At 38.0% G+C, this 24,863-nt stretch overlaps 1 pseudogene; it reads left to right on the top strand.

The window, feature by feature from the left end:
• Positions 1-1,224: 1,224 nt before the first annotated feature.
• Positions 1,225-15,133, top strand: LOC107291746 (annotated as a pseudogene).
• The last annotated feature ends 9,730 nt before the right edge of the window (positions 15,134-24,863 follow it).

Below are 24,863 nucleotides of genomic sequence, written 5' to 3'. Positions count from 1 at the left end.
TTCACTCCTGTGTCTTCAATGCTTCACCGTTCTCACTACACAACAGTGGCGATGAAGGTGGGATATGCTGATAGGAAGAAAGAGCTGGAGGACTAAGAGCTAAGAATCACTAAGGGGTAAGACCAGGCATCAGCGCCCTGGTAGGAACAGCGTTCCCCCCCCTTCTGCCTGCCAGCAAGCCATGCTGGGGACATCACTATCCTAAGGATCCATCCTAGGATACATACAGAAGCCCCTAGCAGCATAAGGCATTGGGACACGCAGTAACAGCCAGCTATGGCCAAAGTTGGCAAGCTATTCGAATTCGATGTGACGCACCCAGAACTATGGAGTTTGTTTGTCTCCAGAGTCAAAAACTACCTGAGAGCGAACCAGGTCAGGGACGACAGACTAAAGGCTGTGACATTGTTGTGTGTCTGTGGCCAAGCAACTTTTGATATAGCAGAGAATCTAGTCACTCCTGCTACTTTGGAGTCAGTTACCTTCGCTGACTTGAAAAGAAGACTCAAAGAACACTTCGAACCAAAACTGTCCATCATCACATGGAGACACGCATTCAAGCAGAGAGAACAGCAGCCCGGGGAGTCCACTGCTGAATTCGTGGCTGCCCTGTGACAGGCATCCAGGCTCTGTGAATTTCCAGTTTTGGAGGATCGACTCAGGGACCGACTGGTATGTGGCCTGAGAAGCAGAGAATTAGAGCAGAGGCTGTTTGCAAAGGAGACCTTGACATTCCAGGACACACTGAAAGAAGTGATGGCAGAAGATGCTGCAGGTGGAGCCGTCAAGGCTTTACGACCCTCAAAGAATTCCTCCAGCCAGATAGCCATTCATCATGAAGATTCAGAGAGAGCAGATGACCCAGAAGAGGACATTGAGATCGACCGGGTGCAGAAGCTTCCAGGAAGAAGGCAGCGGCCACTTGACAAGGCAGCCTTCTTCCCTAACTGTCCTGGCTGCGGAGGATGGCACCAGTGCTCAGAATGCAGATTTCATACAGCTATGTGTTGAGCATGTGGCAAACAGGGCCACATCGCTATCGTCTGTAAAGGTCGCCAGAGGGAATCTCCACCCGAAGACTTCCCCAGGAGAGGTAAAGGGACCCCGGGGCAAAACAGAATAGGATATTGCTCTGGAAGAAGGAGCATTAACAGAACAGGAGCTCATCGCCCCCTAAAAGAAAAGCTTAGACTAAAAGTCAAGCTACAAGGAGTTCTATGCTCAATGGAATTGGACACTGGGTCAGCTGTGTCTATAATTTCCTACAAAACTTTTAATTACGTCTGCAGACATGGAGGGAAACAAGTCAGACTCAAGCTGTCAAATCTGGTATTGAAAGATTTTCAAAATTCCCATATAGCAGTTAAAGGCGAAGCTATGTTAAAAGTGAAGTTCAAAGAGTTTGAGGGTCCCCTTAACATTGTGGTAGTCGAAGGTCAGCGCACAAGCTTGATCGGCCTAGACTGGTTTGATGCCCTGGGCATCCATGTGACTGGCATCAACAGAACCCAAACAGTGGATCTGGCACCTGTCTGCCAGGAATTTGCTGATGTATTCAGCCCCAGCTTAGGAAAATACAAAGGAGCACCAATTGCTCTCCATCTTGATCCAACCGTAACCCCAATCAGGGTAAAGCCTCGTAGAGTGCCCTTTGCCCTTAAACCCAAGATAGATGCAGAGTTAGCCAAGATCATTCAACAGGGAGTATTGCAACCTGTTGACAGCAGTGTGTGGGAAACTCCCATAGTCACACCGGTTAAGCCTAATGGAGAGGTGCGCATCTGGGCTGATTATAAGTGTACTATTAATAAGGCACTTCAGCAGCATGCGTATCCAGTACTTGTAGTTAGCCACATCCTGGCATCATTACAGGGGGGTCGCTCATTCGCAAAGCTGGACTTGGCACAGACATATCAGCAACTGCCTGTGGATGATGCCACTGCTGAGGCACAAACAATAGTTATCCATAGAGGAGCATTCAAGGTTCATCACCTGCAGTTTGGGGTCAGTGTAGCCCCAGGGCTCTTTCAGAGCGTGATGGAATGCATGCTCAAAAATATTCCAGGTCTGTGTCCTTATTTTGACGACATTCTAATTGCTGGGGAGTCAGCAGCAATAATAGCAGAACGTCTAAGGGCTGTCCTTCAGTGCTTCTGCAAAGCGGGACTGAAGCTCAAAAGAGACAAATGTCAACTCTGTGAACTCCACAGAGTTCCTCAGTTTCCGGATTGATGCTGCTGGAATACACCCCGCTGACTCAAAGCTTAAGGCTATTCTGCAGGCTCCCCAACCTAAGTCAAAGGGGAAGCTGCAAGCATTTTTAGGGTTACTTAACTTTTACCATGCCTTCCTTCCGCATAAGGCAGCATTAGCAGAGCCTCTGCATAGGCTCCTGGATAAAACGGCACCATGGCAGTGGACTAGCGCCCATGAAAATAGTTTCAAAGCAGTCAAATCACTGCTGTCTTCAGACTCTGTGTTAACACACTTTAACGAAAAACTGCCTATCACTATTGCATGTGATGCTTCATCATATGGGATAGGAGCAGTTTTGAGCCATTTAATGGCTGACGGGAGGCAAGCTCCCATAGCATATTATTCAAGGACACTTTCCCCTGTGGAAAGAAATTATGCACAAATTGATAAGGAGGCATTAGCCATAGTTGCAGGAATAAAGAAATTCCACGATTTCTTTTATGGTTGCCCATTTACGGTCTTTACAGACCACAAGCCTCTTCTAGGTCTGTTTACTGCAGACAAGCAAACCCCCAGATCCTTTCTCCAAGGATGCTGAGGTGGTCAATCTTTATGGCAGCCTACAATTACAGGCTAGTCCATACGTCTGGCAAGGAAATGGGCCACGCTGATGCACTCAGCAAGTTGCCCCTGCCTAATTCAGAACCAGACCCCGCACCTGCTGCACGCATCCTATCAATTCAGGACCTGCCAAAATCTCCCCTTCACACAGGGGATGTGGCTGCTGAAACAGCCACTGACAAAACACTCAGTCGTGTTTTGAACTGGGTGCTGAGGGGGTGGCCAGGAACTAGTCCTGGGGCAGAATTTCACAGCTTCATCAGAAGACTGGACAGCCGTTTGTCTGAAATGGTGTAGGGTTCCTGCCTGGGCAGGGGGTTGGACTCGATGACCTCCAAGGTCCCTTCCAACTTTATTATTATTATTATTATTATTATTATTATTAAGACAAGATGAGCTATCTGCATACAAAGGATGCATTTTATGGGGAAGTAGGGTTATAGTCCCACACACATTAAGAGCAAGAGTCTTAGAATCTCTGCATGAGGGACATCCTGGAATAGTCAGGATGAAGGCACTCGTGAGAAACTACCTGTGGTGGCCAGGGTTGGATAAGGATATTGAGGCTCAAGTTAAAGGATGCCAGATTTGCCAACAGTCTAGACCTGAAATGCCTCAAGCCCCAGTACATCGCTGGGAAACTACACAAACTCCCTGGTCTAGGATTCACATAGACTACGCAGGGCCCTTCCAAAGACAGGTGTTCCTCATTGTAGTGGACAGCCACTCAAAGTGGCTTGAGGTAGCACCTGTCTCTTCTATGACTACTGCCAGGACCATCCAGGAACTGCACAGAATCTTTGCCACACACGGCTTACCCGATGTAATCGTATCAGATAATGGGGCACAATTTACTGCTGCTGAATTTCAGTCATTTCTAAGGTCTAATATGATTAGACATGCCACCTCAGCTCCGTTTCACCCGGCCTCTAACTGTCAAGCGGAAAGGATGGTCAGGACGACCAAAAAAGCACTTAAAAGAATAACAAAGGGCGATTGGCATCACAGGTTGGCAGACTTTTTGCTCTGCCAACACACAACTCCGTGCACATCAATGGGTAGTAGCCCAGCAGAGCTGAGATGGGGACGTCAGCTGAGCACGAAGCTGGGCCGTCTCCATCCAGACCGAGTTGCAACAGAGACAGCGCAGCCCAAGCCCCTGAGGGATTTGCGAGTCGGTGACTGAGTTTGGGCAAGGAACTATGGTCAAGGGGCACTGTGGGTGGTAGCTGTGGTTTGTAAGGTGTCAGGACCACTGTCATACGAGGTGGTCCTGGATGACGGGTGTGTTTTAAGCCACCACATTGACCAACTGCGCCGGTGGCAGGCTAATCAGACTCTGGTTGCCGATAGAGAGCAAAGGCGGGAGCTGCCTGACAGCTGTGACGTGTCTGAGACTCCTGGGTCTAGCGAGACTCACAGAGAAATTCTGGATGACTCAATCATGGTTGAGTCATCACAGACTGGAGGGACCATGCCCACAGAACAGAACTTGCTTGCAGACTTGTTCCCCAATCTTACCGAGACCTCTCTGTTCATGGACACGAGCCAGATCTACCCGGCCAGATCAGCCGAAAAGACGCTGGTCCACCCGGTCTGTTCAGTCGAAGAGAGACTGGTGTACCCGGCCCGACTAGTCAAAGAGACACTGGTCTACCAAAAGCTAGTGGGTCGAGGTGTCCTGGTCTACCCAGCCAGCCAAAGGGATGGGTAGACCAGGAACCTCTGGCAGAGATGCGGCAATCAGAATGGTCGCAACGACCGCCTGCCTACCTACAAGATTATGTACATTTTCATGATGTGTGATTTACCTAGGGGGAAGGGGTGTTATGTATTAACCCAATTTCATAAGGACTGTTATAAAACGGTTAACTAGATGTTCAATTCAACTGCTTAAACTGTCTGTTGTACACATTACAAGCCCGTGTTTTAGGCGGGAATGTGGCAGTCTGTATAAATATGAGTCAAGTGACTGCTAGAGTGTACAAAGACTATTCAAGTTATGAGCAGCTGATTTCTATTGTTCTTTGTCTCTTTAAGAACATCTCTATCAACTGGTTTACTAGAAACACAACTGCTGTCAAAAGATCATTGTGAGGGTTTCTGTTTTATTCTTTAAAGGAACTTTCTCCTCTCCTAGTAAAATTGTTTGCTACTCCTCCTTGATTTGATATATTCACATGCCATTCCCATTTCTGGCATTATTTACAATGAATACTATCAGGAAGCCTAATTTAGCCATGCCAGATTATTTCATCTGATTATAACCAATTCATCTACTGTAAATAAATCTTATTATTTAGGCAATCGGGTCAGGAATTTATGCTAACATCAATCAAAGTGAATAAACTTGACAACTGACCTATAAATTAAAGATTATACTTTCTAGGCTAAATAGATCCTCCTCCAGGTTAGGCAGTCTTTTAAATATAGCAAACATAGTTGAAAATATGAAAGTATAGTACAGGTATACTCAAAATATAATATGGGAACACACCCAAGATGGGCACAGCAAGTAACAAAACATTTTCAGAAGGCAAATGGTGTAAGTTGTGCCACTCCTTCTAATCTTCTAAGTTCTCCATCTATGTAATTTTATAAGACATTGGAACATGGATCAAACAAAGCAATGATGTTGTAACCTTTCACAATTTTCATTGCCAAACCCCTTCCCCCGTAGTAAATATTGTATTAAAGACTGTCACTTGCTCTTTAGCATGATGATTTATTATTCAAAATATGGTGGAATTAATTTAAACAGCATTCGTGGACACTAGTTTATTCATTCTTTATTCTGGGTATCTAACCCCTACTGTATATTTTAGAGAGCACTTGAGAGAATGTTTCACAAAACTAGTTGTTTAAGAGAAGCCAGTCCCTCAATAGTAAAACATCCCAAATTTGAAAAAAGCAAGTATCAAAGATAAATCATAATGGATATAGCATGTGAACATAGTTTATGGTTTATAATTATTTTTTATTCTACTCTTGTACAATTAGTTGATTCAAGAATTGTAAACAGGTTCTTTCTTGTCATCTGTGGTAAATCAGCCTGAAAAGATACTTGTCTGATCCTCTTAAGAAATGGTATTGGTTAAAACAGACAATGTGGGGCCTGCCAATGATCAGTTTAAGACAGTGACAACCAGATCCATGAAAGTTGATACAGGCTAAGATCTCTAGCAGTAGATGCATAACCAACAGAAACTGCTGAATTATGTTATATGTATTTGTTTTGCATGGTGTTATCTGTGTTATTGGGAAAAAATTAAAGAATTTTGTACATTTGGTAAGTAGAGAAAACTGGGAAAATATGAATAGGGATCCCTATACTGTAAACAGAAAGATACAGAATTCAGAATACCAAGTACAGAGTTCGTTTTGTTAGAATAACTTTAAAAAAAATGCCTAGTCTTTAGAAATTAATTCTTTATTGTGTACTTCTCTGTAGCAGGCTTTTTCTGTTACTCATTTCACTGATTTTTTTTATGGCTGTATTTGAGGGGGGGAAAGGTTTTACCTGAATAATAATGACTCCATATTTCATTTAATCCCCCTACTTATATAGGCTTTCATTCTTGTTTTAAATTGTCTACCATTACAAATGTGGCAGCTTACTTCTATCTGAGAGGAACAGTTGGACTTTATTACAATTATCACTCATCCATTTACTGTAGTGAAATTTGAATTGAAGCTTCTACAGAGGCAATTATATTTATAACCAGCTACGAAGAAAATTTGAATGCAAGGTAGGCTGCTGTTTTCAAGGGAGGACCGTGGTGCAATTGGTATATGGTTTATGATATTTGAGGTATTGCATACCAGCAAAAGCTAGACAGTTCTCAAACATAATGGACAATGATTCTTCCCTCGAGCATCTGGAAAGAGAGATAGGATAGGGATCTTTTATTTGGGTTGCTTCAAAGCATTCTAACATGACATTCACTGTCCTTGATATATCCCATCCCTTCTATTAGTGATAAATTGCACGGTGCATAGCTGCCTCTCCTTGACTGGTTTCAGTAAATATTTTATTCAAAAGACATTTTCTCATTACCTATACCTTCCCCCTCCTGTCAATATGCTTTCATTAAACCTAGGATGGGGAGCCTATATGCAGATAGGTCATCTTTCCCTTTTGAATATTGAAATCCAAAGTAAGTGTCCTGATGAACTTTTGAGGAATTTTCAGAAGAGGAATTTATTATTGAGACTCAGTTCTTTTTTGATTTTGAATGAGGAGACTTGGACTAGAAAAAAATTGCCACCAATTTGTGTGTGTGTATGTGTGTGTGTGTTTGTGTGTGTGCGTGTCTGCTTTACTTCCCTTTCATGTAGGTTAGAATTGCTCTCTTTATCATTCTTTTGATCCTACACTTCTCTATTTTTCCATTTGATCTTTGACTTGGCTTGGAAAGAGAGATAAGACTTAGCAAAGCCTGATTAACTAGCTCATGCAACCACCCATCATGAAGTAGATCTGGCACAGCTGACATATGAAGAGATGATGTTTATATCATTGGAGAGGTAGTTGTACTCAGAAAAGGACCTCTTCTGTGAGTGTAGTTCTTTGTGAGAATGAAAACCACCATTTCATTAAACAACCAGTTTTTTTTATCACTGTACTTAAATCATTTAAATAAATAAATGTAGCCAGAAAAGACAACCCCTCTAGATCAGGGGTGTCAAGCTCGCAACGTCACATGACGACATGATATGTCGTCATGTATCGCGACTTTTTTCCTATTGTCGGCAGTGGGGTGGGCGTGGTTTTGCCATGATGCATCCAGCCCGCGGGCTGGCAGTTTGACACCCCTGCTCTAGATTCTTGTTTCTCTTTCACAATTGCAATGACTTATTTACAATTAACAGCTTTGAAAAGTTAGCCAAGAGCTTATTGTACCAAATCGGCATTTTAGTGAACTCCAATAGAATAAATGCTGGAAACTGAATTTATATATGCCCAGTTTAATAAAAAATATTTATTTGCTGAAAAATGATTGTCAATGATGAGTGATATCACATAAAATACAACCTGTAGAAAGTGATAAGAGCAGTTGAAAATATATTTCCTCCTGACTTGATCATCAGTTAAAGACAAGCTTTATATAATAGATGGGATTTTCTTTAAAGATTCCTGGGTGGAAATTTGGAAATGTTACATGAAAACTATGTTAAAAATTATACAAAAATGTAAGAGTGAAACTCGATCTATTTACTGGGCCCAGGCCAAAAATCATATGCATTAAATATTTCTAATAACTTTAATATAACACAATCAAATACTAGCAACATTCAGACAATTAACTCTTGTTAATAGAAAGTTGTTAATAAGCACTATCAACTATTACCAAGTACAATTCAGATCTCCAAATTTAATCCTTGATTTTTTTCCCATGTGAGCCATGATTATTTTCTCTAGTGGAATTCACCGAAGAGGCAATTTATTTTTAAATCTTGCTACTTAATATATGTTTTTGTGAGCCATGATTATTCTTAGATGTGTTTGCAGGATGTATTTGCCAAAATTACACAAAACTCTAAAAAATACTTCAGAAGAATGGGTAAAAATTCAGATGTTGGGGTGCTTAATGAATATTTATGGTGCATGTAAAACATATATTTACATTAATTGTTTAGCAAAAAGTTATATATTGCAATGATAATTGAAGAAAATATTCAACAAATACTATGGAAAAATATATACAAAACCCAAAGATAAGAACAATATATATTTTTCTGAATATTTGTTTTTCTTAATGTTTTTTGGGAAAATTACAACACAACAATATGAAATACAGACAGAACTGATACAGTGCTAGCTTAGACTGAATTCAGAGAAGTTTGAAAACATAATGCAGAGTAACAACCAGAAGAATTTTACAGCATTTCTACAGACTTGTATACTCATCTTATGGTAAAGATTTAATTGATTATGGGTCAAATTTTACTGCTGATATCTCCATGCAAGCTTTCTTGGCTACGATAATCAAGTGCTTTGCTTTTTGTTTGATTTTTTTTTAACTGTAGTCCATCCTACCAACCTGAAATTCATCTTCCCTTCATCTTCCCTCCAAGTACTAATTATGCTTATCTTCTGAGCCCAGACCAGTTTGACTAGGTATGGCCAGTTAGCAATGGAATATGCATGCAGGCAAATTAATGATTGTGCTGTCACTTTTAGTTTGCACACCCAGTATTGCTGACCCATACTTGGATTGCCAGATGCAAACTGCCAGAGTGATTGATGTCTCATCTGTGTGCTCCAGTGTAAAAGCAGCCTTGCTTAATTTCTAAACAACCATATTATAAATTCTTAACTTCTACATCAGCTGACTACAGAATTGTTATTGTTGTATGTAGTGCATTGGGCAAGAGACTTTTTTTACTTTATGGAATGTGATTTTCACGAAATCAAAACAAGCCAAATTTTGGCTCATGTTATAGTATAAAAAAACCTTGGATGACAATTATGATGATGAGTATGAAGGCAATGATAAAGAATGGAATACACTGCACATATAATAATAAATAAATATTCCCTTCTCATCCCATATAGGTGTATGTGTCTTGTTGAATCTCATGTGCTATACCAGAGGCTTGGGAGTTTGAGGGTTCTGCAGAGTTTTTAAAATGTTTTTAACACAGCATTCTTCTGGACAGAGAGCTCTGATGTTGTCTTGGGATTTTTGTAGCCATTCTCCCAACTTAGGAGTCCCAGCCCCAAATGTTCCCACCACTTTGGCCTTTACCTTCCTCATTGTCTCAGGCCTTGGTGCTTCTCCAGTTTCTCATGCTCCTTTCTGATGCAATTTCATTTGGCACTGCTCCATCTATCACCACAACTGTCTTCTGTTCCTTGTCTACTACCACAGTGTTTTGTTGATTGGCAGTATCTGCCTGTTTGTCTGGATCCCAATGTCCTCATTGTAGATCCACGTCAGGTGGATCAGTGAGTCAATGTCTTGGTCACTCTTAACATGCACCTTGATATTATCCATGTAGAGGAGGTGGCTGATGGTAGTTCCACTCTTGAACTTGTATCTATATCCAGTCCTTGTGTTAACAAGTTAACAAGTAGGCTGGCTTGGTCGCCCAACAGCGAGACACTGGTGAAACGGGCACAGCAGCACATCCATTTTCTACATCGCATGAGAAAAGCACATCTTCCTTCTCCTATCCTTACCACTTTTTACAGGGGGATGATCAAGAGCATCCTGTCATACAGCATCATAGTCTGGGTTTGGTAGCATCACTGCTTCAGACAGGAAGGCGGTACAAAGAGTGGTGAGGATGGCTGAAAAGATCATTGGCAGTTCCGTCCCTCCCATCCAGGACATAGCACAGAAGCGTTGCTTGAGCAGGGTCCATAAGATTATCTGGGATATTACACATCCTCTTCACTACCTGTTTTCCTTGCTATCTTCTGGGAGGAGGCTTCGTGTATACGAAGCAGAACATCCAGATTCAGCCATAGTACAGCATTAAACTTGTGAACTCTCAAGCTTCCTCCTTCTGTTATATATTCAAGACGGACAGTGTTTAATATTTATTTGTTATGTATATGTAGGTGTGTGGGTCTATACAGATGTTGTATACAGGATGTTTAGGTGTGCNTGTGCCATTGCTGATATTGGAAACAACTCTCTGATCTCTTGTTCTGTGTTGTGATTTCTGCTTGGAAACCATGAAACTCTGACCATTGGACTGGCTGACAAACATGATTTGGTGTTCAAAGACCTCGGATTGAATTTTGGCTTCTCTTCTGAAACTGCTCAGGCAAACGTGTATTTCCACAGACTTGTTAGATTTTGGATGTATGTTTCTTTCCTTGTTATCTATGTGGCCTTGAGTAAATTACTCTTCTAATCTAACTGTGTGTGAGTTGAAACTTGAAGGAGGACGGCTTGTTCCATACACACACTTTCCCTGCCTGAAGAGTTAAAAACTTGTGAAATTACTTGCAGCCAGAGGCTGCTGAAGAAGTGTGTGTGTGTGTTACTTTGTTCTGCGGCTTGCCAGAAATGTGGGAGCATTTGGGAAAAATTGGAGCAAATAAAGGGCAGTTTGAACTGCCAGTTGATTATTTTGCCTCTGTGCCATGCCCTGGGTCAACAGTAGTAGGGATTAATATGAGGGATTTATTGGCATCTTCTAGCACAGTGGTAGTCAACCTGGTCCCTACCGCCCACTAGTGGGCATTCCAGCTTTCATGGTGGGCGGTAGGGGTTTTGTCCGATACTGAAGCACTTTCCTTTTTTTTTAATTTAATTGACTTTTTAAAAAAATTCATAGCATTATTTAAAAACATTTTCAATAGGTTTTCATAAAATGCCCCGTGACAATTTAAATTTCTGAAAATATACTATTTGTATCGCCCGCGTATAAGTTTAGTTCACGTTATGTAAGTGAAACTAAATGGCGCTATAGTGCGACCGCAAACAAAAGAGCCTCATCTCAGAATAGCTCGCACATCTCCCCCCACACCACCCAGCTGTAACGGACAAGCAGAGCTGGTAGCCGGCGCGCCCCCCCAAACCCAATCCACGATGTGCGAGAGGCATGCACAGACCACGATACACGGCGCAGGCTCTTTTGTTTGCGGTCGCACTGGTCAGTACGCAGTTAGATTTGTGAGAGTGAGCACATGCCTACAGCTTCAAACAAAATATTGTGAAATATTGTGAGTCCATGTCTCAAATAAAGAAATACGCTCGTGGCAATTTGCCAGGGTATCTGAAGATGGATTTCATAGAATCTGTTGTAAATAAACAACATCCAATGTGTTTATTGTGTCATAAAACATTATCCAATGAGGCAATGAAGCCAAGTCAAATGATAAGGACAAGCCCATTGAATATTTTCAGGAAATATATAAAAAATTTCAAAATCATTCAACAATCATTGCATCATTTAAGAAACAACATGCAGCGAACGAAAATGGATTAATTGCCGCTTATCGCATTTCACAATTAATTGCAAAAAGTGGTAAAAGCTATAATATTGGAGAAACTGTAATAATATCCTCTATAAAAGAATTTATCTCAACAGTAATGCATCAGGATATACCTGAAAATTTAAAAATGTTGCCCCTAAGCGATAGCACAGTAAAGCAACGAATTGAAGAAATGGCAGTTAATGTTGAAAAAAAACTTATAAGTATTCTCCAAAACTCTTCATTTTCCATCCAATTGGACGAGTCTACCATTGCAGATAATAATGCTTTATTGATGGCATATGTACGTTATTTTGATGAAAACAATACATTACGAGAATAAATGCTATTCGCAATAAATCTCATTACAGATACAAGAGGATTATCTATATTTAATACTGTGAAATCATACTTTACAAAAAATTCCTTTGAATTATATTGTTGCATGCGCTACTGATGGAGCACCATCAATGGTAGATCGCTAGCAGATTTGTTGCTTATTTGGAGGAAGAAATGCCAAATGTTTTATGTATTCATTGTGTGGTGCACAGACAACATCTTGTAGGAAAACATCTAAGTACAAGTCTCCATTCATCATTAACTATAATAATTTGAGCCATAAACAAGATCAAATCCAATGCAAAAAAAATGATAGAATGTTTTGACAGCTTTGCCAGGACAATAATGAAGATTTTATTACGTTACTTTGCACACAGAAGTTCGGTGGCTGTCAAAGGGTACATCTTTGGCTCGTTTTGTAGCATTATATGATAGTGTCATACAATTTTTTGAAAGTAATAATGAGACCAATCTGTGTCAACAGTTAAAAAGAGTAAAGAATGATGCCTTTTATTTGGCAGATATTTTCAAGAGATTTAATTATGTCAATTTGCAGCTTCAAGGAGCTAATAAAACTCTTATAGGTTGCCAAAGTATTGTGTCATTATTTATTGACAAACTTGAACCACTTCGTTATAATCTATTGAAAAGAGAATTTCATCAGTTTCCTGAATTATCATCTATAAAAGATGATGTAACTCCAGAGGATATTGACAGATTCAGTAGCCACCTCAACGAACTTAAATTGGACATGGAAAAACAATTTGAAGATATTTTGAAATTGAAGGTGTATGACTGGATGAAAAATCCTTTTACCGCAAATATTGAAGAGGCTGATACAACTTGCCAAGAAGAACTGTTAGAAATTAGATATGATGAAGAAAGTAAACATAAATTCGGTAGTGGTGGATATGAAAACCTATGGCAAAGTAAAAAAATGCCTGTCTTATATCCAAATATGTGGAAAATGATATTCAGTTTATTGATACCTTTCCCTACCTCATATCTTCTGGAATCAGACTTTAGTGCTGTTAATCATATTATGACCAAAGAAAGAAACCGCCTGAATATTTCCGAAAGAGGAGACCTTCGTTTGTTCCTTACAAAAATTGAGCCAGATATCCAGTATTTAGTTTCGCAGCCTCAGCCTCAGGGATCTCATTAATAATTTAATTAATTAAATGTAATTTCATCAGGCTTCATGCTTCTATGTATGCAAAGTATAAATAAAAAGATAGATTTAACTACAGTAAGTTGTTTTATAAAGATTTATTCTGCCAAACGTAGCGAAAGTCCGACATAAAGTATTTGGTAAGTAATTATTATTATATGCTTTAACTTGCTGTAACTCTGCTTTATAAATTTTATAAAGTAAAGTTACTTCCCTACTTTATAAATTACCATTACTGTGGAACCGGTGGGCGGTTAGAAATTTTTACTACTAACAGACATACAAAAGTGGGTGGTAGGTATAAAAAGGTTGACTACCCCTGTTCTAGCATATTATCAAATGGTATTTCTCAGTGATAACAGGTCTCAGGGGTTAACTATAGCTAGTTTCTCCATAAAGTGCCTCATGTCAGCTGCCATGCTCCATGATTGAGGGATTGGCAGTGACATTCCAACTTCAGGCATTAGCTTGTTCTTTCAGTCTTCCTGAGTCCAGATATAATGTGTAGTTAGTCTGTTTCCAGTTGTGAGACCAGCTTTGTCTTCAGTATATTGAAGTGTTGAGAATAAGTATCTATCATTTTTATTCTGTCATTTTTATTCCAAAACTGTAAATGTTAGCTTTTTCTGTGTCACCGTGGCCAAAGAGAAGAAAAAAAGTTGAAACCAGAAAGGAACCTTTTAAAGCCATCTTCATTTCCAGGAGACAAGTTGCTAATGGCTACAACAGAGAAAAAGCTAAAGTTTACAGTTTTAGAATAAAAATGACAGATGCTTTCTTATGGGTCAGGAATAGCAATTTAATTACTCTTACCTAGCAAGGGAGAATGTGAGGAATATAATAGAACAATTTTCCCCTCCCTATTTTTCCAACTTTTTATTGTGTGCTGTCACCTAGTCTTCAGAGAAAAGGTTAATTCAAGATAGAAAACAGGACTGTTTTCTCTCCTAAAGTCCAAATAATTTACTATCAAGTAATCTCAGACAAGATACTATTCAGAGGCAACAAAAAAAACCAACTTCATAGAAAATTATTGTGAGAAAGCATGAGGTGAAAAATCATAAAGCCATTTCACTTGAAAGTTTTTAATGGTAATGCATGATGCAGAACTTTACAACTCTGCATTTAATACAAGTTCTTTTTATGATACAAAGGTAGGATATAAAGGTTACATTCTATTTGGATGAAAGGATACGAGAGATTCATGGTGCTTTTGAAATAATTGTTCACATACAGTACATATTTAAAATGGATTTATCGCAGGCAAAACAGATTTTAAAAACAGACTGCAAAGCACTCATCCTGTACTAGATTGCTAGCGAAGCATCAGCATGCCCCTTAAGGCTAAAATGCTTAACTTCCTGCTGGCCTCTCTGAATCAGTTGTATAATTTTGTGTGCTATGGGTAGCTAGTAGGTTTCTCTCTTACAATTTCTGTTGAACAAACTCTTCCAAAGCTCAATGATAAAGTAAAGTAATAATGGACCATCAATGTTAATTTGCTTAAATGTTCAATATTCTGTGATAAAAAAAAATGAAACTTAGGCTTTGGTTTTGGTGATTAGATAGATTTGTTGTTATAGAAATGGCTAGTATATACTAATGTGTAAAAGTAAAAAGTTGAAGCTGTAATGCTGTTATCTTCCACTGCGCTAAAAAGAGTCAGAAGTCAACACTTTTTTTCTTTTTCCCCATTACCCCATATTTTCTTTTCCCATCTTTTTTTCCTTCCCCTAATTTCCTATTTCTATTTTCTTTTATATTTTGTGCTTGGATAAAACAATATAAGTAATAAATTCAAAAAATAAAATAAAAATTATATATTCTGCTTTATTGGGCTTCTTAAAGGCTGTGGAGATTTGGCTATTTAGGAAAGTAACTTGTGATGGGAAGGTGTAGTCTATGCCTAAGAAAGTTACTTGTTGAACTTTAAAAATTTTTTTAATCCTGCTTGTAGTGTTCTGTTAAAGCTTATGGAAATGTAGCACTGTATAACTGTTAATAAATAGGTAAAACAGTATTTTTTTATTTCCTAATGTTTTTCCCACAAGTGCAGATTCCACTTTGTCCAGATTGAGTGTTGATCCATTAGTTGCAAGAGGAATTGACCAACCAGCTTGTTGCTCAAGCCTGACATTGTGGGCTGAGAGACAGTGACTGCTCCAAAATCACTCAAATGGCTTTGATGCATAAAGTGGGACTAAAAGTCACAATTTTCTGTTTTCTGTCTGCTGCCTTAACTACTAGACCAAACTGGCTCTCATTCACAGTAATGATGTCTCCACAAAATAATAACAAAATTTCAAATAAAGCAAAACACTTTATTTTTGCTGAATCTCATATTTTAAAAACAAAACCTTTAAAAAAATTAAGCTTACATACAAAAAATCCCAAAATATAGTTTCATGGCACTAGCTACTTGGGACAGGAGGACCTTGCTACCTAAAAAAAAATATCAGTCATTACTTTTATGCTGACCAGATGTTTATGCTGATCAGAAAGGGTCATTTCACATACAGCAGAGGACTGGGGTTTATTCAAAACCATCAAATTTCAGCCTTCATGTAGGGGAGAATATTGAGTAGTTCTCATTGAAACATTCTCTTTTGTACATTCTTGCAGTGAATAAGTCTAGTAAAACAAAATAAATTAGATCTCAGATTCCTTTCATAGAGCTGAGGTTCATATGCAGGACAGAAAGAATATTGACATTGTCTAAATAAAATCCCATCTACATTCTCTTCAAATTTAGATGTGTTGGAAATGGAAAATAGTTATTTCTTCATTTTCATTGTAGAATAGCACACAAACGGTGACTTGGAAGTCTTTATCCAATTTTGAGAAAGACCGATCGTAAAGATTATTTTATTGAGTTTCTTGGAGGCAAGGAAAAATAGTCCAAGTTTCTTAAGAAGGGTGATAATTTCTTAATAGATGCCAGCAATTTCCTTTTCATATATTTTTAATGTTGCTACGACATGCAACACTAGCAGCAACAATTTCTGAAATAGCTCAGTCATCAATTTGCATCCAAAAAGTGCCCAGGATCTGCCAAGATGGTGGTACAACCGTGCATTTGAAGCCGAGCCTTTTTACTCATTAAAGAGCTTATTAAAAGGGCGGAGGACTTCAATTGCATGGTTGTCTTAAACCAGGGATATCCAACCTTGGCAGCTTTAAGACTTGTAAACTTTAACTCCCAGAATTCCTCAGGCAGCCATGCTGCCCCTAAGACATCCTGGTCTTAAACTTTATCCTTGGACTCCCTGGCTGGATCAAATCACATTTTGGGACAGGGACAACTCATATCCCTAAGAAAAGCCCCAAGTTTCCAAACTGGTGCATTTGTCAAACACAAATTTTTCACTCAGGTTTATCCAAATATCACTTGCATCTTTATCCTTTCTTTTTTTTCATCTAACTGATGACCCAAATATTTGAAAGCCAAAGAGATTTGTATTAAAAAGAAACCTTTTAAACAAAAGATTTAAATAAAGTAAAGCAAAAGAGAAAATATGCTGATGGAAATTAGGAATCTGAAATACTTCCATAAACTTTACAACTATTAGGAGGTGATGAGGTGACAATGGACAGGTGAGAGATGTTCTCTTCTGTAGGAGTAGCAACACTGTGGAAATGAAGCTAGCTTCCCCTTTCTTGGTCTTTTGAAAAATTTTAAACACCAAACTATTTCATAGGTCCTTCCCCAGATCTGATGCCACCTATATATTTTATGATTTGTATTATTATTATGTATTGCTCCTCATGTTTTTCTCTTTTACTAAGGTGGATTTTAAATTGTATTTTTCAATGTAATATGCCAAGAGTCTTTTTGATAACAGCGGCACAGAAATGAATCAAATAAATAAACATTTAAAATACTGACCCATGGTATCTTCCTTTAAAATAAATAATGTTTAAAAAGTCCCAAGTACCAAAACATGTCATATTTATTATATCATATAGCTAAACATAATTCAATATTCACTGTCAACATATTGTCTTATAATTAGACTGATAACTTGACAAATCTCACAATTCTGATTTATGTCCCTGAAGACATTATAGGAGTTTGACTACTTTCACTTGCAAGAGGTTGAAATTATATTTTATTTCCAGCTACAATTTATCTTATTTTAATAAATTTATTTTAAATTTTATTAACAATAGTCAGACAATGCAAACTAAACTCAAACAGAAAAAAAATAAAGAGAGAGTAAAAAGGTGCAAAGAAAAGAAAGAAGAGGAAGAGATAAGAAAGGGGAAAAAGAAATATTTAAAGAATTGGCTTCTGATCTTCATCATAACAAGTACAAACTTGGTAATTTTTCACCCACTATAATGTTGCATGCAAGTATCTCTTCTTCCCATATCCATCCCTTTATTCATGTATAAATCCATAAATCATTACATTTTTAGTCCTGATGTCAGAAAAAAAAAATCATAAAAGGTTCCCAGAACTTGTTTTGGCTTTGGTCAAACAAACCAACTTTGTATTCCTATAATTTATTGTAAAAGAAGGAAAAAGGAAAGGTATTTCAGCATGTACCTGAAATACTTTTTTTTTTTTTTTTGCCAGTAAGCAGAGTAACCAGCAGGATACAGTTGGATTGAGAAAGCCTTCTTCCTTCACTAATAATGATGAAAAGATTCATACAAACACCCAGGAGGCAATAATCATTTGTTTTTGTTTTTAAAAGCATAGAAGTGAATAGTACATAGTTTATGTTCAATATATTTTGGGTCATGAACTGATTCCCAATCTATTTTTACAATACATCATTTTGATGCATGGCAGCCAACAAGCTCCCCTTTTTTCCCCATTTCTCCCCCAAAGTTTGTAATTTAATGCACACATACAATAAAGTTTTACAAATTGTATTTGATTTTAGAAACCCTTTTCCTAGATTGTGGGATAGTTTGAGGAACAGATGTTTTCCTTGATTGCTGATCTTTGTCCAATTTTAATATGGTTTTTAATCAGTTTTTAAAATTATTTATTAGACTGTCAAAATTAGTTTGAATGTGAGGTTATGCTGAAAATTACTCAACAACATGCTTTTTGCAGATGTGTTTGCTGAAATAAGTGCAATCTCCTTGTCAGATTGAATACCTTCTTACTGGAATTTAGAATATTTTCAGAGAATAACACTAAAATAATTATGACTTTTACTCAAGAAACATTAATTTTTACTGGAGAATTTTAATATAATTTTTCCTTCACTTTCAGAAGAGAAATATCTCCCATTAAATGGGATCTCCTTCTCAATCATACATGGGAAAATATTTTTAGGTTATATGATGTTACATTGTAAAAACAATACATTAGCCACAAATCAATGTGAAACACTAAACTGACTTAGACACAGATTCATTGAAATCATATTTTGTCTTGATTCTTTTCTTGAGTGCATTTAGCAAAATTTGGAAGCCTACCCAAGAGTCTTTCCATATGTGTCTTACCACATCACAAAATGCCTAACTTGCTCAAAATGTATTGGTTTTGCAATTGCTGCCATTAATATTAGATCTCAGAAGTTGGTGGAATAGAATGTCTAATAAACACATAATAAAAGAAAGATATCCAGAAATTAGAATTTTTTTTATTTTGATCTGTTTCTACTCCCCAATCCCATTTTTTCCAGTTTTCTTCAGAAAAGTATTCTATTTAATTTTTTTTTAATTTACTGAATAGCAAATATGTCAGGTCTAATTATATGATTCTCTCAGACTTAGAGAGTAGTTCTTTCCTGATTCTCAAACTTTTTTCATTGCTCTGCAAATTGTCAGCATTGTTTGCTATCTTCCATATATTTAATTCTCCCTCTTCCTTGGTTTTTTAATATTGGTTATGAATCACGTATTTGGATTCTAAATATGGGCATTCCCAGAAGGAGGGAAAGGAAACCAAGTGACAAAATGTGTGTCATGACATTATGACACAAGCTATGCCCTTTGATACTTGCATTACATGTATGGTTTGTCAGTTACAAATGTCTATATTCTTTCTGTAGACATAGAAGTTGACTGGATGATTTTGAACCTCTCTCTCTCTCTGTGTCTCTCTCTCCCTCCCTCCTTCCCTCCCCCCTCCCTCTCCAATCCACCTCACAGGATTGTTGCTATGTGGAAAATAGAAGGAGAAGGTATTGAGTTGGATAAATAAAAGCGGGATATTAATCTAAATTAATTAATTTCTAATCTACATCTTTTTTTCCTTTTTTTTAAACCAGCCAGATTGTTCTGATGGTTTCTTTTGCATTTACAGTATAGCAGGTAAATGTATTGATCATGAGGTGAGTGTCCAGGACCTAAACCTAATCAGAAGAAATGAAGGAAGGAATTACATATAGATAGCAGAGAAAAGCATTAATTTGTCAGGTCAGAGAGCAGCAAGGGCAGGAATTTACAGGATAGTATAATCAATAAACATCTCAGCATTTTCTGCTGATAGAAGCTAAATAAGTTTAGTACTAGTTCATCTAAATTTAGTTCCACATAACCATCACAATCTGATTTCAGATGTGTTTTATATTATGAAATCTAGTTGTGCATGATGGCAGGTGCTGTCTATTTGGAAAGATTCAACACAGAAATATGGAAACACTGAGTTAGACTACCTGCAAGTGTTGAGGGTGGAAAACACCATTTTACACTAGCTCTTCTCTTTCTTTGTAACTTGAAGCTGCCAGTAGAGAAATCTGCCAAACCGAGAATAGTATCATAAATTGCTGATGATACCCAGCTACATATCCCTACCTCAGGCCATTATGTAAGCACACTGGAGGTAAAGATGAGATGAGACAAAAAAATAAAAGGTAAAAGAACTATAGACTGGATCATACCAACAAGAAGTTGTTGGGAAATTATTTGGCTTATTGCCTGCTCAGATTTCATTCTGGATGTGCTAATTGCTCCCCCCAAAATGCATCATGTTCCTGTTTCTTGGAAAGTTAGAAGAATTGCTGGGAAGAACTATGGGGATTTTTAGCCCCTCTTTTAGGGAATAGTTGCTATACAGAGTTAATACAAGATCTGAGGTTCTTGCCTTTAGAAAGGCAGTAAAGATAATACTAGTTCAACAAGTCTTGGCACCATAACTATTGACATTGATGTAATTTTTATTCTTTGCACCTGTTTTCAATGTACTCATTCATTTAATAATATTATATTGTAAACTGTCTTGAGTCATTTTTTTTCAAGAGACCAAAAATAAATATTTTTGTTGTTTTGTTGTATTGATATACAGTTTCATACAATATACTGCCTAGTCAATACACATAACAAAACAAATATGTCTTTTTATCAAGTAAGATGGATGGCAAAGTAATAAACTGCAGAAACATGAATCCAAAATCTGCATAACAGTCTCAAGGTATTTTCATTGATGAATTGGAGGATGGCACCAATTCAGAGGAAATCTCTACCCATTTGCATTTCCTCAATCTAATGGAAACAGGATTGAAAGGGGAAATCTCAGCTGGCTGATGACTGCAGGTGGATGCAGTCTATCTTGAAAATAAAACATGTTCTAACCTATACAGTATTTCATTTAATGTTGGGCATTACAGTCTTTTCATATGTCTTTTGAAAAGGAAATCATCACGATATGCCATTTTTCTGGTTACAAAAACTGCAAAATTAGAATTGTGTTGTGTACAACAGGGCTTTTCAACCAGTGGTACGGATACCACCCTACATTGGCACCTGGCAGGTGGTACGCAACCATCCTAGAAAAATGGTAGAGGGGGAGGGGAATGAGCTGAACCTGTGGCAGCACCGCACAAGCATGAGCGAGAGATGGCTGGAGCTGCAGGGCTGTCAGGGCTCAGTGGAAGCGCCAGGATCAGCGCCAGGCTCCAGCTGGAGCTCAGCGCTGATCCTGGCGCTTCTGCTGAGCCAAGGAGAAGTGCCGATCAGCTGAAATGTTGCAGCCTCTCCAGGGTCTTGTGATTTACATTCAGATGCTTGGCAACTGATTCATATTTATGACGGTCACAGTGTCCCAGGGTCATGTGAAATGACCAAAACCTGCTGCAGCCACCCAGCAGACGGGGGGAATAAAAACCAAACACCCCCCACCCCACCCCCACTGCCAATCCTCAACAGAGGATTGGCAGCTCACAACAATGAAAACCTCGGACAGGAGGAAGAGCGCCGCTGGGTGGGCAGGCAGGTGTCTTGCTCGGCTGAGCCTTGGGGGGCACTTTTTTCAGTGCCATTGTAACTTCAAACAGTCACTAAGCGAACTGTTGTAAGTCGAGGACTACCTATACTTTATCACTTTTTTCCTTTTGGGGGGGGTCATAAAGTTTTTGAGACCTTGCTAGAAGACTGGTGGTACTCGGATATTGCCATATCCTAAAAGTGGTACAATGGGTGAAAAGGTTGAAAAGCCCTGGTGTACAACACAATGCCATGACCTAGCAGATGGGCAGAGCATATGCTGCTACTGAATGTGTGCATAGCACAGCCATTGGTTGAACCTCTTTAATGAAAGTGATTGAAATATGAATCAAATATTCAGATCTTTAATCTATAATCTACTGTTTAATAGGAGGATTTTGGAATATTGTAGAGTTGAAGTTGATTTTTCTGTAATCAGTTGTTTATTTTAAATCTGCCTAATGAGTATAACACAATATGCTGGATCATCCAATTGCTGCAATTTAATTAATCTTTTTATGCCTGTATTTCTGGTAGAAATATATTTGCATTTTTTCTCATTGTTATAAATAAATAAAATACTTTTTGATAAAGTATCTGCTTCAAATGGAGCTCATTTTTGGGTGGACATCATTGACACATCCACAGAGTTTTCTAGTTTACCCTAGAGAAGTAGTTTGCCAAGTCCTTCTTCTGAAATAATTTGCAATTTCACTATCTAACCTATAAACCTGGAATTTCCTGGTAATCTTCCATATACTAACTACAACCAACCTCACTTAGCTTCTTGACTCTCAATTATTTCTTGTTTCACTGAGAAACACCGAGCAAATTAAATATTCAGGCTATTCTAAAATATATCAAAATGGAGTAATGATTTCAGACAAGTCAAATCAACAGAATCACTTGATGACAGTGCCAACAAATGTGAGCTTCCAAACAGATGAAAAATATTTGAGAAAGTCAATTTTATCCCCTTGACCCATTAAAAGTATCAAGTTTGAATTAAAGAGAGATTGGCAATACTAAGTGTTTATAGTAATCAAACATGAAACAAAACACTCTTTTTTAAAAAAACAAGTTTTATTAATTTTCCATTTTTACAAATCTTTGGGTATTAAGGAAGCAACATGGTGGTTGGGTAATACATAGTCCAATAACATGCTTATCCGTACATATGTCAGTTTACATCATCAAAAATTTCCTCTCTGTTTCCCTTAATTGTTATACCAAATTCAAATTAATACATTGCTAGTTATAACTCAATCATTTAAAACATTTATCAACAACTTTTAACATATATGTCTCCAGATCCTGTTTTAAACTTTTATCTGATTTCAATTACAATATTCCAGTTGGCTTAATGTCCATAGTATTTACGTTTCGGATAACCCACGGTTCCCTTAGTTCATTACAAAATAATTATCATGTCTAAAATACACTTACTATTTATTCAAATAAGTTCTTAGTTTATTTCACAATCATATTCTGCTTCTCATTCTAATATAATTCTTACTCATAAAATAATCTTTACCCTCTAAATCCATCTTCTATTTTATAATTCAAAACTATTATTTTAGTAACTAATTTGTTTCCCTTATAGATATAAATCCTGAATACTAAATCAAATAATGTCTTTTAAAATCTCCTTATCCCATTATGTGAGATTTAAAGCTCTTCCATTAAATGTCACACAAAGAAAACCATTTTTCAAGTCTAACTCTGGCCTTCCTTTTGTGCCAAACCAGCTTCCATAAAAGAGCTTTTAGATCCTCGGGTGGATCTCCCTTCATTCCTGCATATATCATTTGAATCAAGGGAGACCATCCAATCATCAGCCTATCAAGGAAGCTAGTCCCTTTACAATCGTTAGATTGTTGGCCAAATAGTTTAAGTCTCCATATTTGACTTAATATATTTGTCATGTGTTCAGGCTGGTCTTCTTCTTCTTCTGGTTTCAGCTGATTTAGATGAAAAGTCATGTTCAGTGTTATAGTTGTTTTTGGATCATCTGGATTGTCTAGATTCTCAGTATATTGTGTATATAAGCCCTCTGCAAGTTCCGTCTTAGTATTGCTTTCTTCAGTTTCTCTTGCTGTTGTAGTTGTAGAGTCTTTAAATGAGGTCAAAGTTTGGGTGTCGGAGTTCTGAGTAAATTGTAGCTGACATTCTTTAAAATCCACTTTGTTATTAATTCCTTCTTCTTCTGTTGCTTTTTGGGTTGTAGGTTCATCTATTGTAGTTAAAGCTGCGTTTTGTAGCTTTAAGATGGTGCGTATATCTTTCATTATAGAATTCGTTAGCTTAGTAGCCTCTAAGATTTTTCAAGTATAAGCTGTGGCTGGTGTTCCTCCATTTCTGTAATGTTTACAAATAGTCCTTTAGTGGAGGCTATTTTTAATAAAAGTCAATAACTGTCCACCTCCACTATAAAGAGTTATTTTCACCACCCAGCTGTTTCAAGTTCTTATCTTTTTGTTAATGTCAAGGACAAATCTTAGTCTCAGAAGTCTCCCAATCAGAAAAAAAAAATTCACTCTCTGTACCAAATTTTGCCACAAGATGTCCCCAGTAACATACAGAATGGACCTTTTATCTGGTTCAGAGAAGGAAAAAAGAAATATTCCTTTTTTCCCCCCAGCTTAGCAAAGAAATAAAACAATAAGTTTTTTTAGAAATGCAGAACTTTTAGGGAGCCCAGGTATCCAGAGATTACAAATCCAGGTATGTGGTCATTTAGTTTTGTTGTCCTTTTTTTTCCCCTTAGCTTTATATTCCCGGAGTAGGCAAAAGCCGCAGAGTTAAGCTGGGGGGAAAGGGTATTTCCAAGGGCTTTTACAGGAAAATAGTTGGGAAAGAGAAAAGGTAAAATATAGTCTCACCCAACTCCTCCAGTTGCTTTCATCATGCTTGGTAGTGCTTTGGGCTTTCGGCTGGTGCGACTTAATGAGCGGCCATATTAATGACCGCTCTTTTCTTCTTCGGTCCTGAGGAGCTGCCTCGGATCAAACAGAGAGGCTGCCGCCCCTCCGTGATCTAGCAAGGGTCCTCCCCAACGGTGGTCGCCCCTCCAGGGTGACTTTCGACCCTTTCCAGGGTCTCCCGAAGAAGGAAAACCGGACGGCGGGGAGAGCGGTCTCTTCGCACATCCGCTGGAACTGTGATCCGGAACCGGAAGCCAAAACAAAACACTCTTATAAAGCCCTAAATTATTGCCAATTGTAGATTACTAGAATTGCATTTGGAATCTGTATGATGTTAATGAATTGTCAGAGTTTAAGAGGCAATCCTCTTTCAAAACTAATGATTACTATTCATGCTAAGATTACATGATGTGATATTAGAAATAAGATTAAAGGTTAAAATAGGTTAATTGTAGAGGAATCTACAGACTTCAGTAGTATAGCATAATAATGAAAGTAAGATTGATGGCTG

Source organism: Protobothrops mucrosquamatus, unplaced genomic scaffold, assembly GCF_001527695.2.
Source record: "Protobothrops mucrosquamatus isolate PMUCROS unplaced genomic scaffold, P.Mucros_1.0 scaffold1180, whole genome shotgun sequence".
Lineage (NCBI taxonomy): Eukaryota > Metazoa > Chordata > Lepidosauria > Squamata > Viperidae > Protobothrops > Protobothrops mucrosquamatus.
The sequence above is the reverse complement of the archived record's forward strand: the minus strand, read 5'-3'. Positions and strand labels throughout refer to the sequence as shown.